The sequence below is a fragment of the Danio aesculapii genome, chromosome 16 (assembly GCF_903798145.1).
Source record: "Danio aesculapii chromosome 16, fDanAes4.1, whole genome shotgun sequence".
Classification (NCBI taxonomy): Eukaryota; Metazoa; Chordata; class Actinopteri; order Cypriniformes; family Danionidae; genus Danio; species Danio aesculapii.
The window spans coordinates 19672925-19689084 of NC_079450.1; the positions used below are offsets into that span (position 1 = coordinate 19672925).

The 16160-nt window shown below is 33.2% G+C and overlaps 1 protein-coding gene across 1 annotated transcript in view; it reads left to right on the forward strand.

Moving 5' to 3' along the window:
* tsnare1 (T-SNARE Domain Containing 1) overlaps nucleotides 1–16160 on the forward strand; it is a 243443-nt gene that overhangs the window by 146577 nt on the left and 80706 nt on the right. The gene's annotated exons all lie outside the window — the stretch shown is intronic.

Consider the following 16160-nt stretch of genomic DNA (forward strand, 5'->3'; position numbering starts at 1 on the left):
TAAAATAAAAATACAGATTTTAATGTCATCAAGATTATTCTGTGTTTTTTAAGCATGCGTTTAGATACTTAAATATTAATGTTGCATCAATAATGTAAAAACCCAAATAGTCCCCAACCCTTCCTGATGTACAAAATATGATATTTCGGTGGCACAGAATGAGAGTATCCTTTTGTGCAGTGTGTTATCCCTCTTTTTTGTTTATTAAGATTAAATAATTTCTTTAATTTGTGATTTATTAAAAAAAATGCAGATTTTAATGTTTCAACATCATTCTGTGTGTGTTTTATGACACATGCATTTAGACACTTAAATATTGATTCTGAATTAATTAGGGATGTCCAATCATGTTTTTTTTGCCCTCGAGACTGAGTCATTTGCCATCTGCCGATACCGAAACCCGATCTGATAATTCTATAATGATTAAAAATTAAAAAATGATTTAATTTAATTTAATGACTTTAATTTAATTTAATGACTAATGATTTAATCACATTAAAAAATTAAAATAAAGAAGAGCGAAGAAACAGATCCAGGATGTTCCTTGTTTTTTATTTAATTCACCTTAATTTAACATTCAACAACTCTTTTAACAAACAAAGCACTTCTGTGAGTTCGCTTGAACAATCAAGTAATAATTAACATAAATTCTTCACTTTTGCAATTTAGTGCAACAGTAAATATTTAAAATAATCTAATACAAATACAAATAGCACCTCAACTTAAAATACCCGGCAGGCATGTAAACAAACAAAACAAAAACAAGAAAAATAAAAGAAAAAAATGCCACAGTGTTTGCAAAGGCGTTTTACCAATGGCGCCACACGCATTGTTGTTCCTGTGTAAAGTCCAGAAGGAGGTCTAACTTTGTGCCACCGCATAACATATTCAAATCCTAATCTGGAGGTAATGTCTGATTCCGATCGAGTCTGAAGCTGTGTGAGCGGGCCCGATTTCCAATCAGGTGATCGTATCTGGACATGCCTTAATACTGTAAAAACCCAAACAATCTCCAACCCTTCTTAAAAAACAAAATATGATATTTTAATGGCACATAATAAAAGTAGTCTTTGTGTGTTACCCCTCTTTTTTATTTATTAAGATGAAATGATTTCTTTTACCTTAAATGATTTTTAATCTTCATAGTAGATATGAAGAATGAATATGAAAGAAATGCAAAATACTAGAAGCATGTCTCTTTATTCATATTATAATATATTTGTGGTCTCTGTCTTTAATTTTAGTATAAATTGCAATTTATTCAAATAAAATACAGATTTTAATGTTATCAACATCATTAATTTTATTTTATTTTTCATAGTATGCATTGAGACACTTAAATATTGATTCTGCTTCAATACCGTAAAAACCCAAACAACCCACAACCCTTCTTGAAATACAAAAATCAGATATTTTGGTGGCACAGAATAAAAGCAGCCTTTTCTGGAGTGTGTTATCCCTCTTTTTTCCTCTCTTGCGGTGCTCTCAGTCAGATGGTCAGAGCTCTCAGAACTGATTGTCTAGGAAACGCTCTTCTTCGCAAGCTATTATGAAGCCATCAGCCACCAACCACCTCTTCTAGGTTTCCTTTTCTCATTCTATCATATGCAGGTTATGCCATACTTTCCAAGACTCTCGTGGAGTTACACACGCGCAGCTGGCGGCTTCTAAATATGGAGATTTTAGGTTGTTAGCCCCGGGGGAGCTTTGAGACATGCTGCGTTTAGTTCAGGACTTGAAATCAGAAACACAGAGGGTAGTCATATCACATTATCTTCAGCCAGCATAACACGTCAGCATCGTCCAGGGCATATTTCAGCTCTTATAAACGCATAAAAACACTGCATTGTCGCTTGACCCTGGACGCTTGTGCTGTGCTATTTACTGCAGTGAGGTTTTCACTTGTGTGGAACTTTGAATTCACCTCAAGCTATTTTATTTCAAGTGTTGCTTATTCAGACATGCTGGATGAGGCTCATTCTTAGTTCCTGTAAAAAAGAACAAACATTCCAGGAACACAGATGAGCAAGTAAAACGGCAAAATATGAAATGGTTCTGCTTTTGAAAGAAAGGATTTTTTTAAATCAATGTATATACAGTTGACGTTGGGAAAATATTTTCTAAGGCACTAGTATTCAGCTTAAAATGCAATTTAAAGGCTTAACTATACGTTAATTAGGTTAACTAGGTAACTTATTGGACAACAGTGATTTGTTCTGTAACCAATCAAAAAAAAAAAGTATTTTTTTAAAGGGGCTAATAATTTTGACCTTAAAATTGAAAAATAAAAAAAAAAATTGTTAGAATATTGTCCTTATTGAGTTTGTGTTATTTTTATGATTTGTTTGTTTACATATTTGCTTTTTATTTTATTTTATATTATTTTTTATATGCAATAAATTTTTCTAAAATAGTTTTTATATTAATGTTTCTTTGTTACTTTTTTATGTATCAGTGTACCAATTTCTTTATGGTTTATGGATGAATAATATGCCATTCAAAATTATCTTTATTTATTTGTTTGTTTTTAATTAATTAATTTAATTTATTTATATTCATTTAATTTTATTTACTTATTTATTTATTATAGTATTTTTCTTTTAACATTTTCAAATATATTTATTTAGTTTTTTGGTGTGTTTTTTTTTGTGTGTAATTGTTCCTGGTAATCTTGTGAGAAGAACCATAGGGTTGTTTCAGGTCTTCAGGTCCTGAAAAGCATTTTGATCCAGTAAATATTAAATAATAAAAATTCAACAGGAGGGCTAATAATTTTGACGTCAGCTGTATTTTAACATACTTTTAATTAAATGTGATTATTTATTTATTTATTTATTTATTTATGTATTTGTTTGTTTGTTTGTTTGTTTGTTTGTTTGTTTGTTTGTTTGTTTGTTTGTTGGAATATTGTCCCTATTAAGTTTGTGTTATTCATATGATTTGCTTGTTTACATATTTGTTTTTATTTTATTTTTATTTTATATTTATATATTTATATGCATTTAATTTTTAGAAAATAGTTTTTATATGTATGTTTCTTTTTACTTTTATATTTAGCAGTGTAGCAATTTTTTATGGTTTCTTTAATCTTAAATCATCATATATGTAGAATATGACAGAAATACTAAATGCTAGAAATAAAACAAATCGACGAATAATTTGCAATTAAAAATTTTCCTTATTTATTTATTTGTTTATTTATTTACTTATATTTATTTTTATTTACTCATTCATTTTTTATTCATTTATTTATTAAAGCATTTATAAAGTTTTCAAATATATATATTTTATTTAGTGTTTTTGGATTGTATAATTGTTCCACAGTGGCTCAGTGGATATAATAAAAAAAACACCTGTTAATATAAAATGTATAAAAAACTAATAAAAAAGGGTTCTTGACTTCAGGGGACACGGTGGCTTAGTGGCTAGCACAGTTGCCTCACAGCAAGAAGGTTGCTGGTTTGAGCCCCTGTTGGGTCAGTTGACGCTTCTGTGTGGAGTTTGCATGTTCTCCTCGTTTTCGCATGGGTTTCATAGGTGCTCCAAAGACATGTGGTACAGGTGAATTGGGTAAGCTAAATTGGCTGTAGTGTATGTGTGTAAATGGGTGTGTATGGATGTTTCCCAGTACTGCGTTGCAACTGGAAGGGCAAGTTGCCGGGTCATTCCGCTGTTGCGACCCCTGATGAATAAAGGGACTAAGCCAAAAGAAAATGAATGAATGAATAAATGTTCTGTTAATCTTGTGAGAAGAACCATAGGATTGTTTCAGGTCTTCAAGTCCTAAAAAGGATTTTGATCAGTAATATTCATGTTTTCTGCGTTAGATCATCACCTTTTATCAATGACAATAGCATCACTGTACAGGATGTACAAAAACTCAGACCAGAGCCAGCATATTCTTTATGAAGAGGCATTAGTTTTGTTCAGATCTGCCACATTGTGTTAGCTTTAACAGTAATTGTGTACTTCAATTTAAGGAGTCATTTAGCAGATGTGTTTATCCAGAGAGATTAAAAGTACACACATTAGGTCAATACTCCTGGTGAAACCCGAGTATAAGAGCTTTCCCTTTGATATCTAGCCCTCAGCTTTAACCATTGCAACCCTATTACGTATTGTAAAGATAATTTGTGCCATTTTGTTTTGTTGTAGAAATACTTTCTCATTATATCTATCTTATACATTTAGAGACCATTTTAAAGTAATTTTTAGGATTTTTTAAAATCCATTTTTGAGTAATTTTGTTGTGTTTTAGTTGCTTTTTTTAAGTTTTATGTTTTGTCAACATAATAAAATGTAGTTAATAAGTCAAAATAATATTATTTTTATACATTTAATATTAGTAGTTTTTTAAAATGATTATCACTTAGCTTTTTATTTATTTTAATTTAAAAAAATTTTGTGTACATTTGTCATTTTTTCATGAATTTATTATTTACATTTTATTTTCAATTGTTTCATTATGTGTGCCATTTTATGTTTTTTTTTTTTTTATGTTTCCATATATGTAAATAATTTCCATTTCAGTTAAAGCTTAAGTAGTTTTTATTGTTTGTTTATTTTATTTTATTTTCATTCATTCATTCATTTTCTTTTCAGCTTAGTCCCTATATTAATCTAGGGTCACCATAGCCGAATGAACCACCAACTTATCCAGTATATGTTTTACACAGCGGATGCCCTTCCAGCTGCAACCCATCGCTGGGAAACACCCATACATTCTCATTCACACACATACACTACAAACAATTTACCCATTTGGCATTACCCAATTCACCTATACCACATATTTTTGTACTTGTGGGGGAAACCGGAACACTCGAAGGAAACCCACGCCAACATGGGAAGAACATGCAAACTCCACACAGAAATGCCAACTGACCCAGCCAAGGCTCAAACCAGCGACCTCACCTAGCTGTGAGGTGCCACCACGTCTCCCCTTATTATAATATTATTATTATTATTATTATTATTATTATTATTATTATTATTATTATTATTATTATTATTATTATTATTTTAATATCTTAGTCCACCCAGAAACAGAACTGGCTCAGCCATTGTTGTGATTTTGTGAGTTAAGATGGAGTCTTTCTGTATGTTTGACCAAAGGCAGGTAATTTTCAACAATTATTTATAAATTTAATTAGTAATATTAATATTAGTATTAATATTAATATTAATTATTATTACTGCTGTTATTATTATTGTTGTTGTTGTTGTTGTTGTTTTAACTGTCTGGACATTTGTATGGATGCAAAAGCAGCCATTTTAGTGCATCTTTCCCGGGTAACACAAGAGGGCTCTCTCTTTTGGCTTGAGATATTGAAGATGCCATGTTGGACTTTCTAATGTGATTTCCCAATATTTCCCATATCTTGTCCATCCATCAGCTGTCAGCTATTTTAAAGTGGACACAAACCACAAATAATCTCTCAATTGGCAGGGAAAGCTCAGCGGCCCTGCGGTAGTCATTCCATCACAGCGACTCTCATATCGCTTTCCTCACTGTTTTCTAGACTCAGAAACACCGTCTGATGGCTTACAGTCACTCACACATTCACTCCTGTCAGTCTGCGCTTCTGCTAACCTCGCGGCATGTAGTGTTCATAGAAGTGTCAGTCATTTTTTGTTTGGGAGACTTTGTGTCTTCCATGACATCTATAGCCTTATCAGGCCACACATTTAATTGTGTTGCTTCTGCGGATCCTGTATGTGTGTGTGTGTGTACAGCAATGTCTGACATTTTGTATCTAATGAAACAAAGGCAGACCCTATCAGACCGGTGTTGGCGCTTTTTCTGTCTCTGTATCTCTGTCTCCATCTTTCGTTTTCTAAATAAAACAGGATGATGTTTGACATGAGGATCCTCATCGTGGAAAAAGAGTATCGATCTAATCCACATGACACTTGGTCTGTTTTCTGATGTTCAGTGTTAAAGAAACACTACAATTCTTTTTGAAAATAGACTCCTTTTATAAGTCGTCTACCATTTTTTAATCCTTTCAGCTGATCGCTGTGTCTGTCGGGAGAAATTTTAGCTTAGCATAGACCAGGGGTCACCAAACTTGTTCCTGAAGGGCTGGTGTCCTGCAGATTTTAGCTCCAACCCTAATCAAACACATCTGAAAAAGCTAATCAATGTCTTACTAGGTATACTTGAAACACCCAGGCAGGTGTGTTGGGGCAAGTTGGAGCTAAACCGGTGTCCCTCCAGGACCGAGATTGGTGACCCCTGGCATAGACCATTGCATCCGATTAGACCATTAGCATTTGATAATTTACTTATTTAATGCTTGAATCTTCTAGTTACTTACTAAGACTGACATATAATGAAAAGTTGTTATTTTGTCAATATGGCTAGGAACTATACTCTCATTCCAGCATAATAATCAAGCAACATTGCTGCCGTACTATGACTTATGTTTTTTTTGAGCTGCCCGTTGTCACCAATTCTGTTCATAATTTTTATGGACCGATTTTCCAAGTGCAGTCTTAGGCTGGAGGGGTCCAGTTCGGTGACCACAGGAACTCATCTCTGTTATTCGCAGATGATGTTGTTCTGTTGACTTCATCGAACATGGACCTTCAGCATGCACTGGGGCGGTTTACTGCCTACCTAGGGAGGTGTTCCAGGCATGTTCCACTAGGAGGAGGCCTCATGGAAGACCCAGGACACGCTGGAGGGACTATGTCTCTCGACTGGCCTGGGAACGCCTCAGAATGCCTCCGGAGGAGCTGGAGGAAGTGTGTGGGGAGAGGGAAGTCTGGGGTGCGTTCCTAAGGAATGAATGAATGAGATGCTAATGGTCTAATCCGATTCAATGCTTTATGCTTAGCTAAGCAAAGCTAAACTAAAAGTGCTCCCTCCAGACCCAGAGCTTGTTTGAATGGATTCAAAAAGGATCAAATTCAGCTGTTCAACTCTAGGTGACTTGTAAAATTAGCATATTTAAAAAAGGTGGAGTGTTCCTTTATGAAAGCAAGGGTTTCGGAAATGATATACAGGCACAGTTCTGTTTTGTTTGTTTTGAATCAGAGTCATATAATACTCTAAAAGTAATCCTCAAACTCTAAGATACAAAATTGATTAGCAACATACCCATTTTCAAAAATGTGTAGTGAAATAAATGTTATTTGAGCAACAAATCAAGGATATTAAAATGATTTCTATATAGGATCATGACACTGAATTAATTAATTTGATTTAATTTAATTAACTAAATTCATTCATTCATTTTCTTTTCAGCCTAGTCCTTTTATTTATCCAGCATATGTTTTACGCAGCGGATGCCCTTCCAGCCACAACCCAACACTGGGAAACACCCATACACTCTTGCATTTATACACACACACTACGGACAATTTAGTTTATTCAGTTCACCTATACCACATGTCTTTGGACTGAAGCTTACGATTACATTTCATATTACGAAATAACCAATAAAATGAAATCTATTTAGTTTCATTTTTAAATGTTCGTATCACACAAAATCTGCAGAAACTCACATTTGGTCCGAGCCCCTCCCCCAGAGAATTGTCAATCTATAGCAATCACTGATTGGCTCCTGTACTAGAAGGCGGCCTTTATTTGCCATATAGCAGTCGCTGATTGGCTCCTTTACTAGAAGGTGGGGCTTCATTCGCTATATTGACAGTTACACTTTTCCCCATTCAAAAAGGTACGAGTGGCATGTCTTGTGTGTTCTATAGTCTTTGTTTTAAACTACTTACACATTATTCAGTACTTCATTTATATAATTATTAATTTCTTTATTTTTGGGGCTATTGCTGAAACATTTTACTTTTTGTCAGCATTTCTGTTTGTTTTGTTTTCTAGACTTATGTTTTGTGGAAGCACAAATTCTGTGACAGAAACAATTTAGCTTGACAAAGTAATGTTTCATTAGCTGTGTTTTCATCCACCTATTTTTATGTGCATTTTGGATCCGCATAAAAAATGGTTGATGAAAGCGTCAAGATCAAGATGCACATACATTTTGAAAATGTGCATAAAAAACATATGCACATATCTTAGTCGGATAAACTTTTTATTCGATAAGAAAAAATGCATATAAACTATGTTGCAAACACTTTTACCGAACAAATTCCAGTTTGCGCATTTAAAAAAGGTCATGTGATTTTGTTATCAGAGATCATGTGATGATAAAAAAAGTGTTTGCGAATGGACAAACTAGTAGGCTTAGCACATTGTAAAACATCTAAAATGTTGTTTTGGTAATTTTAAAACACCTTAACCATTTCAGTATTAGTGTTATTATATTATTAATTACCTCCAGATAGGCCTAGTCAAGAGCCTCTGTGCTCTGCGTCTCACGCCTCCTTATGCCACCATTCATTGCGTGTCGGAATTTGTCTTCTGAGGTGCAAGTAATTTATTAAATAAAGAAAAGATTCACGCAGCTTCTCCTACTGCAGCAATTCTGTTTTACTTTTGATATTTGGCGCCAGTTAATCAGGAAGTGACGATTTTGTTCTCTTTGACTCAGTGGATGGAAACGCTGCTTTATTCGCACGTCTTTTATGCGATATTACAGTTTTGTGCATAAATTTAATTCGCATCTTCGGATGGAAACATAGCTAATGACATTTGTGTATTATATTTTAATCTTTTGTTGTCTTTTAAATACTCAGAGTCATGCATCACAGGAGTAATTTTCATAGTGTCGGTCTTTAGATATTTCTCCTTGATTGATCTAGTCTGGCAAGGTAAAGTCATAGAACTTCCTTCTGCTCCACTGGCTGAAGCACTGAAGCACACGTTGACCCTCAGAGTGTCTGTGTTGGTCCGTGGAGCCTCCTCATGGGATAGAGCCTCTGTCAGGAGGAACATGAAGAGAAACTCTGGCTTCTGAAGTGCTGTCTGCTTATTCTAACCCACATAAATGATGCATAACTTAGGCCTCTGGGCTACCCAGACTCCCCACAGGCAGAAGGGCACAGAGAACTCCCAAAATCAATACGTCACTGTCATGTTTGTTTATATTAAAAACAAGTCAAACATACCTGTGTGTTCCATATGAATGAATGCAAGCTATTTAATTTAATTTAATTTAATTTAATTTAATTTAATTTAATTTAATTTAATTTAATTTAATTTAATTTAATTTAATTTAATTTAATTTTATTTTATTTTATTTCACTTTACTTTATTTATTTTACTTTATTTTTCCTTATTTTATTTTATTGTATTTTATTTAATTGTATTTTTATTTTATTTTATTTTATTTTATTTTGTTTTAAATTTAATTTAATTTAATTTAATTTAATGTATGTATTTTACTTTACTTTATTTTATTTTATTCTATATTATTTTATTTTATATTTACTTTTCTTTATTTATTTTATTTTATTTTATTTTATTTACTTTTTTATTATTTTTTTTTATTTCTAATTTACACACACAATGGTAATCATGTATATGGAGTTATTAATATAGGATGCATGAAATTAACAAAAAGTGACAGCAAATATCTTTACATTTTACATCAAACAATGCATTTTTTAAAATTAGGATTCAGAAATAATCACAAAGAATTCATTGACAATAGTAATAAATTTTTCTTGAGCACCAAATCCTTATATTAGAATGATTTCTGAATGACTGAAGACAGATATGCTGACAGACATAATAATAATAAAAACTAATTTTGAATTAGAAAGCCTTTTTTTATTGTAAGATTTTTTTAACATACTGCTTTATGCAATACTTGATGTTGCCTTAATAAAACATATTACTTTATTTTTATTTGATTTGATTTGATTTGTTTTTGTTATGCTTATTTATTTTTTAACAATTGTAACAAAATCAATCCATTCTTGTGTCTGCATCTCAGCAAACAGTAATCGTTGTGTTTGATTAATAAAACAGCAGAATTATTTTGACTCGAAGTTTCTGAACTGTAAAGTTTGTTTAGGTCATTTAAGTAATTTCCTCATATTTCATCAGACTTCTTTTCCCCAGACTTCCTTCAGCGTGTTGAATTGTGTTTGCCAGTATGACTGAACTTTGATTTATTCTGAATTCAGTGCCTGTTAGCTATAAACCCGGTTCTCAAAGGAGACGCCGCTCCACAGAGAGGTGTTTACTAAAAAGCCATTCTGAACATTACAGTAAATGAACCAATGATTGCTCTAACTAGATATGTATTGCGATCTTTTTGGGCAAGGCACTGTAGGTAAATATGGTAAAAAATGGTAAAAGCTTTCATTTATCATCATACTTCCCCATTTGTCTGATTACATTAAGAATTGTAAACGTTTTTAAATGGTATGTTCATCAAAAAATCCTAAAGAAAAGACTCACAATTGCCACTAAAATAATACACTTTTTTTATCAGTAATGAGAATCAGTATTGAGCACAAAATCGATATATTAGAATGATTTCTGAAGGACTGATGACTGGAATTATTTCCACTACATTATTCTGACAGAAATAATCCACATTTTGAATTAGAAAACAGCTATTTTAAGTTCTGGTTTAATAAAACATATTATTTTATTTTTATTTGATGTGTACACATTATGCATTTCTAGCAGTGAAACCTTAACGTTGAATGGTCAGGATCAGAATTCTTGTTTTATATATTAGGTTCAAAGCTTTTTACTGGAGACTGTTGTTATATATACAGTAAACAGTAGGGGTGTGACCAGATTAAATCGTGATGAGATTCTTTGTCGAGGTGAAAATTTGTCTCATCAGTTGTGATGTTATGATGGAGCATGAGGGCGAAATTAGCATTGAAGATTGGAGGCAGGATTGGATTTGAACACACCTGGCAACTAGACATGGGACGATAACCGTTTTCAAGGTATACCGCAGTTTGAAAAAGTCAAGGTTTTAAAACCGCCAAAATGTTTTGCAATATCGTTCCTAAAGTATGTGTAGGATTTTTTATTTATATTTTTGGTTTTTGGTTTTTAGGACAACAGTATCTCCAGCAGAAAAAAATATCCAAAGATGTCATTTTAAATTGTTACAAAAAAAATCTGTTTTTGAAACAAATGAAGACAGCAGAAGTCTATGATTCATTTGAATTATTTAGCCTGACATGTTTACTGTTCCAAAATATTTTTAATGTTTTTATATAAATATTTATATTTATTATATTTTATATTGTGTTTAAAAGGGAAAAAATAGTTTTTTACCCAGACATTTAAAAAGAACATATTTCAGAGCAGTAATCACAATACCGCAAAACCATGAAACTGTGATATTTTTATCCAAGGTTATCATACCATTAGAATCTTATACCAGCCCATGCCTACTGGCAACCCAGGCTGGCCTCGGAGTTGCACGTGTCAGTTGGTTGCTTGGGGGCGTGTGTGACGTTTTTTTTTTTCTTTTTCTGAGTTCAGCGGCTGCAGCGTCCAACATAGGCAACAACTGCAGCCACACACATTATGGTTATAACCATGCGATCATTGTAAACACAAATGGAATTAAGACATGTGGAGTATTCCTATTTTATTCACATTATTGAAGAGCAGTACAGACATGTAAATACCGCAACCAAACTATTACCGTCATGTAGGACGTTTAGCCTCATTTTACAACAGGATAAGCCATTCACACACTATTGTTTGACACTATTCTCTGCACCTACTGAGTGAGTAAAGGACCATAAACACACACACGCTGAACTCCTGGAGACTCGAGACCCCCGCCTTCATCATCACAGAACACACTTTTATGCTGTGCGGGAAAAGCTGATTTAAATAGTTTTTTTTAATTTCCATGCGGTATGAAATTACATTAACACAACTCTCTCCTATTAGTCCTTACTTCATATTCACATGATCGCATCCAGTAGCTTAGAGTGAGTCACGGTGGCATGAATGAAATCTTGCTGAATGAAAGTAAAACTGATTTATTAAATTAAAAATGAAATACCAAAAATTACATAATTTTTTAAAAGTTCAATTTGTGGAAACAATTTTGATTTCACAGATGTGAAGCTGTACGGGGGAGAAGCCAGTCAGTAGAGTTTAAAGCTAAATATAGTGTTTGCATGTCCTTTACGGCATAGAATTAATTTAAATAGAAATAAAATACCATTCATTATATATTTTTAAAAGGCACAAACTGTTTGTGTTTTTTTTTAAGTTGAATAAAAATATATTTTTCCATTCATATATTAGCAAATATATTTATGAACATATCCCTCCATCAAAACCTTCAGAATACAGATATAGAGAACTATAAAGTCTTGTGTATCTAAGAGCTGCTGAAGTTGAGGTTTATGCCTCAGTACAACAGGAAAAAAACATTGGCCTTTAAAAATATGTATTGTAAGTGTTACAAAAGAAACGTATTTTGGATAAAAACACAACCCTTTCACCTGTACGATCACACCGGTGTGATTAGTCTTGACTGGTCCCTGAAGCATGCGATCACATTTTCAGACATTCAAGTCCACATAGCTACAAGCAAAACATCCCATTTAAGGTTTGTAAAATACATGCGGATGTCTATGAAGACGGCAGTAATAATTTTTCAATATAACTGGATGATGTGCTTTATTCACATAAGATAATCACTGTCTATGTTGCTAGAATATTTTCTTTATTTCTCTCCCAAATAAACAGTTACTTGTTTTCATGTATTTCAGATTAAATTTATGATTAAACATGATGTAAATCCAGCAGCTAGCATCTGCGGTTGTTGCTAAAAGGGATACAGCTGCAATCAGAAGTTAACAAGAAGTTTTTATGTTATTTATAAAATTATGCATTAATTGTATTTTATTAGCATTAACTGCTACCTCAATCAACCATCACAGTAATATTATTATTTTTTGTTGTACAATGTCACAAAATTATGCTATATTGACGTCGCTCTGCAGGAGGGTGAAGTCTAGATGGGATACAGGTGAGGACACTTGCGTCAATATAGCATAATTTTTGTGAACCTGTATAACAAATAATAATTGTACATTATCGTGAGGGTTGAATTTAGGGTTGAGGTAAGTGTAGATGCTAATGAAATACAATTATTGAGTAATTTAATAAATAATATAAATACTTCTCATTAACATTTAACTTCAAAACTGTACTTTTTCCTGTATGGTCTTTTACCTTAAGTTTCTCTCTTCTAATCAAGAGCAATGGCATATTGAATTAAAATTTTACAAACGCCATGGTGGGTAAAATAAATATGTTACTCTGTGATAGTGTTGATGGCAAGAGAGGGAAAAATGCAGAAACTCTTTAGTAATGTGTGATTTGCTAGGGGCCATTTTGGCTCCGGCCAAAAGGTTTGTGCCAAGAGTCGGAATGGCTGCCAGTTTCCCAAACAATTGCAGACACCTGTGATGAATGGCTCAATGGTTTCAGCTCCACTGACCCAGCTGCACTCACATCGGGTTGTGCATGGAGGAAAAGAGGTCTGTGAGCGGGAGATAGACTTGGGGTTTAGAGGACTCCATGTTGCTTCGGGCCTCTGTAGAGGAAAGTTTGACATGAAACGGCAACGGAGAAAGAGATTTGGTTTTGATTTGTTATGAGTATGTTGGGATTGTGCTGCCACAACAGTCATCAATTACTGTAAGATTTGACCGTTGTTCAAGAATCGGGAAAGTATCACGGTAGAAAAAGCTAAGTAGCGAAAACGTTCATATTGTAAGAGCATATTAGAAGGATTTCTGTAGAATCGTGTTACTGTATACTAAAGACTGGAGAAATTATCCTGAAAATACAGCTTTGTATTTAATATGATATCACTTAATTTATTAATTACGGCAACACTTTATTTTGATGGTCCACTTGAGTATTAGTAGACTGTCTGCTTAATATCTGCTGATACTGCTCCTTAAACAGACATTTAACCGACTATAAGAAACTTTGCAAGTACATGTCAACTTACACTAACCCTAACCTTAAACACAACCCTAACCCTAACCTAACAGTCTACTTATAATCTATTGTGAATTTGTTGGCATGTAGATGCAATGTAGCTTAAATTCAACAAACGGACCATTAAAATAAAATGTGACCTAAATTGCACTTTAAAATGAACTACAGCAGAAAGTAAAATTTTACATAATAATAATAATAATAATAATAATAGTAATAATAATAATAATAATAATTCCTTACATTTTTATAGCGCTTTTCTAGACACTCAATCGCTTTACACAATGAGGGGAAACTCCTTATCCACCACCAGTGTGCAGCATCCACCTGGATGACGCGACGGCAGCCATATTGCGCCAGACCGCACACCACACACCAGCTGATTGGTGGAGAAAAGACAGAGTGTTGAAGCCAATTAGGATATGGGGATGGTTAGGAGGCCATGATGGACAGAGGCCAGTGGGCAAACTTGGCCAGGATGCCGGGGTTAAACCCCTACTCTTTTTTGAAGGAAATTCTGGGATTTTTAATGACCACAGAGAGTTAGGACCTCTGTTTACCATCTCATCCGAAAGACGACACTTACTGAGCAGTATAGAGTCCCCATCAATATACTGGGACATTAGGACCTACACAGACCACAGGTTGAGCGCCTGCTGCTAGCCTCACTAACACTAACAGCAACAACCTAGCTTTCCCATGTAGTCTCCCATCCAGGTCCTGACTGGGTGCAGCCCTGCTTAGCTTCAGTGGGCGAGCATGTTAAAGTTGCAGAGAACTATTCTAAATTACAGCTATTATAAATAATGACAACATCACTATTTTACTGTATTTCCAATTAGAAAAAAACTGACAAAAATACATTAAATAACAAAAAGTACATAAAAAGTTGACCAATTTCAGTTTTTAATGATGTCTGAATATGACCAAATCTTATGTGTTCTGCTATTATCACGAAAAAACAAACAAACAAACAACAACAACAAAAAATGCTAATGTGTTAATCTACTCTATTAAACATGCCACCTTGATGTCTGCTTTTAATAGAAAGGTCTAAATGCCAATCAGAAATGTCAATACTTAATACCAAGATAGTATTGATACCAAGATAGTAGTTTTACTCTCTGTTTTGTTAACAAAATCGGTTGCAAAGAAAAACCACAGCAGAATTGTTGCCATCTACGAGCAACACATCAATTTTCTGTTACTAAATAATTATTTTTTTGAATGAATTAAATGAGTCTGTGATTCAGTGACCTATTCATAGAAACTTGTTCTTGCTTCACTTTTAAATGGTTCGGCAGTCTAAACGAAACCGTTTACTGTATGACTTTCTTATTATAAAGCATCATTGCATTTTTCCAAACCCTGTTAATATGCACCTATGGGACATTCTACCAGAAATGTGCATTATCTGTCCCTGAAATAAAAACATAAATACAGTGAATAAAAAAAAGTAATTCATCCCAAAAACTTCTAAAATGGACTGATGGTAGATTTCTGTGAGTTGTTCTTCAAAGGAATATGTCATTCATTTGGTTCTCAGATTGTTGTTCTGTTTCTAAAAACTCTTTGCAAATGTACAAACCATGTCATTGTCCTTAGCCCATTTGAACCTTCAGCTTTAATAGTTTTGTTATACTAAAAAATGCTATTTAGAAAAAATACTTCAAAAATATTTCTGTGTTGGATTGCAGTTGGAAGGGCATCCGCAGTGTAAAACATGTGCTGGATAGGTTGGCGGTTCATTTTGCTGTGGCGACCCCTGATTAATAAAGGGACTAAACCAAAAAGAAAATTAATAAATGAATTAATGAACTTCAGAAATAGCAAGTTTAAGTTGTTATCATTCCCATCAGTTAATTAAAGACATGACATTATAATTAAATATAAAACAAATAATATTTAAACAAATAAATTTACAAGTGTCTCCGTGTTTCTGTCAGTCCTGTCACATTTGCATTCAATTTAACATAAAATGTTTGCAATACACCTTTAAGGCTACGACTCAAAGGAAGTGACATCATTAGAGAAGCTGACAGTGATCAAGGATGTGTTCTATGATTGAATTGTGTGATTTTATGCTTGTTTTTGTATGATTTTTTTGAGGACGACAAGCTTAAATGTCAGGCCCTGTCACATTTTTTAGAAGTGAACATCTACATTTCTAGTAGAATGTCCTTTATAAGTGAATTTGACACTTTTATAAGTAATTGACAGTCTTTTATTCATAAAAAAGTGTTTTTAGAGCTGATTTAAAACCACTTACAAAGCATCATCT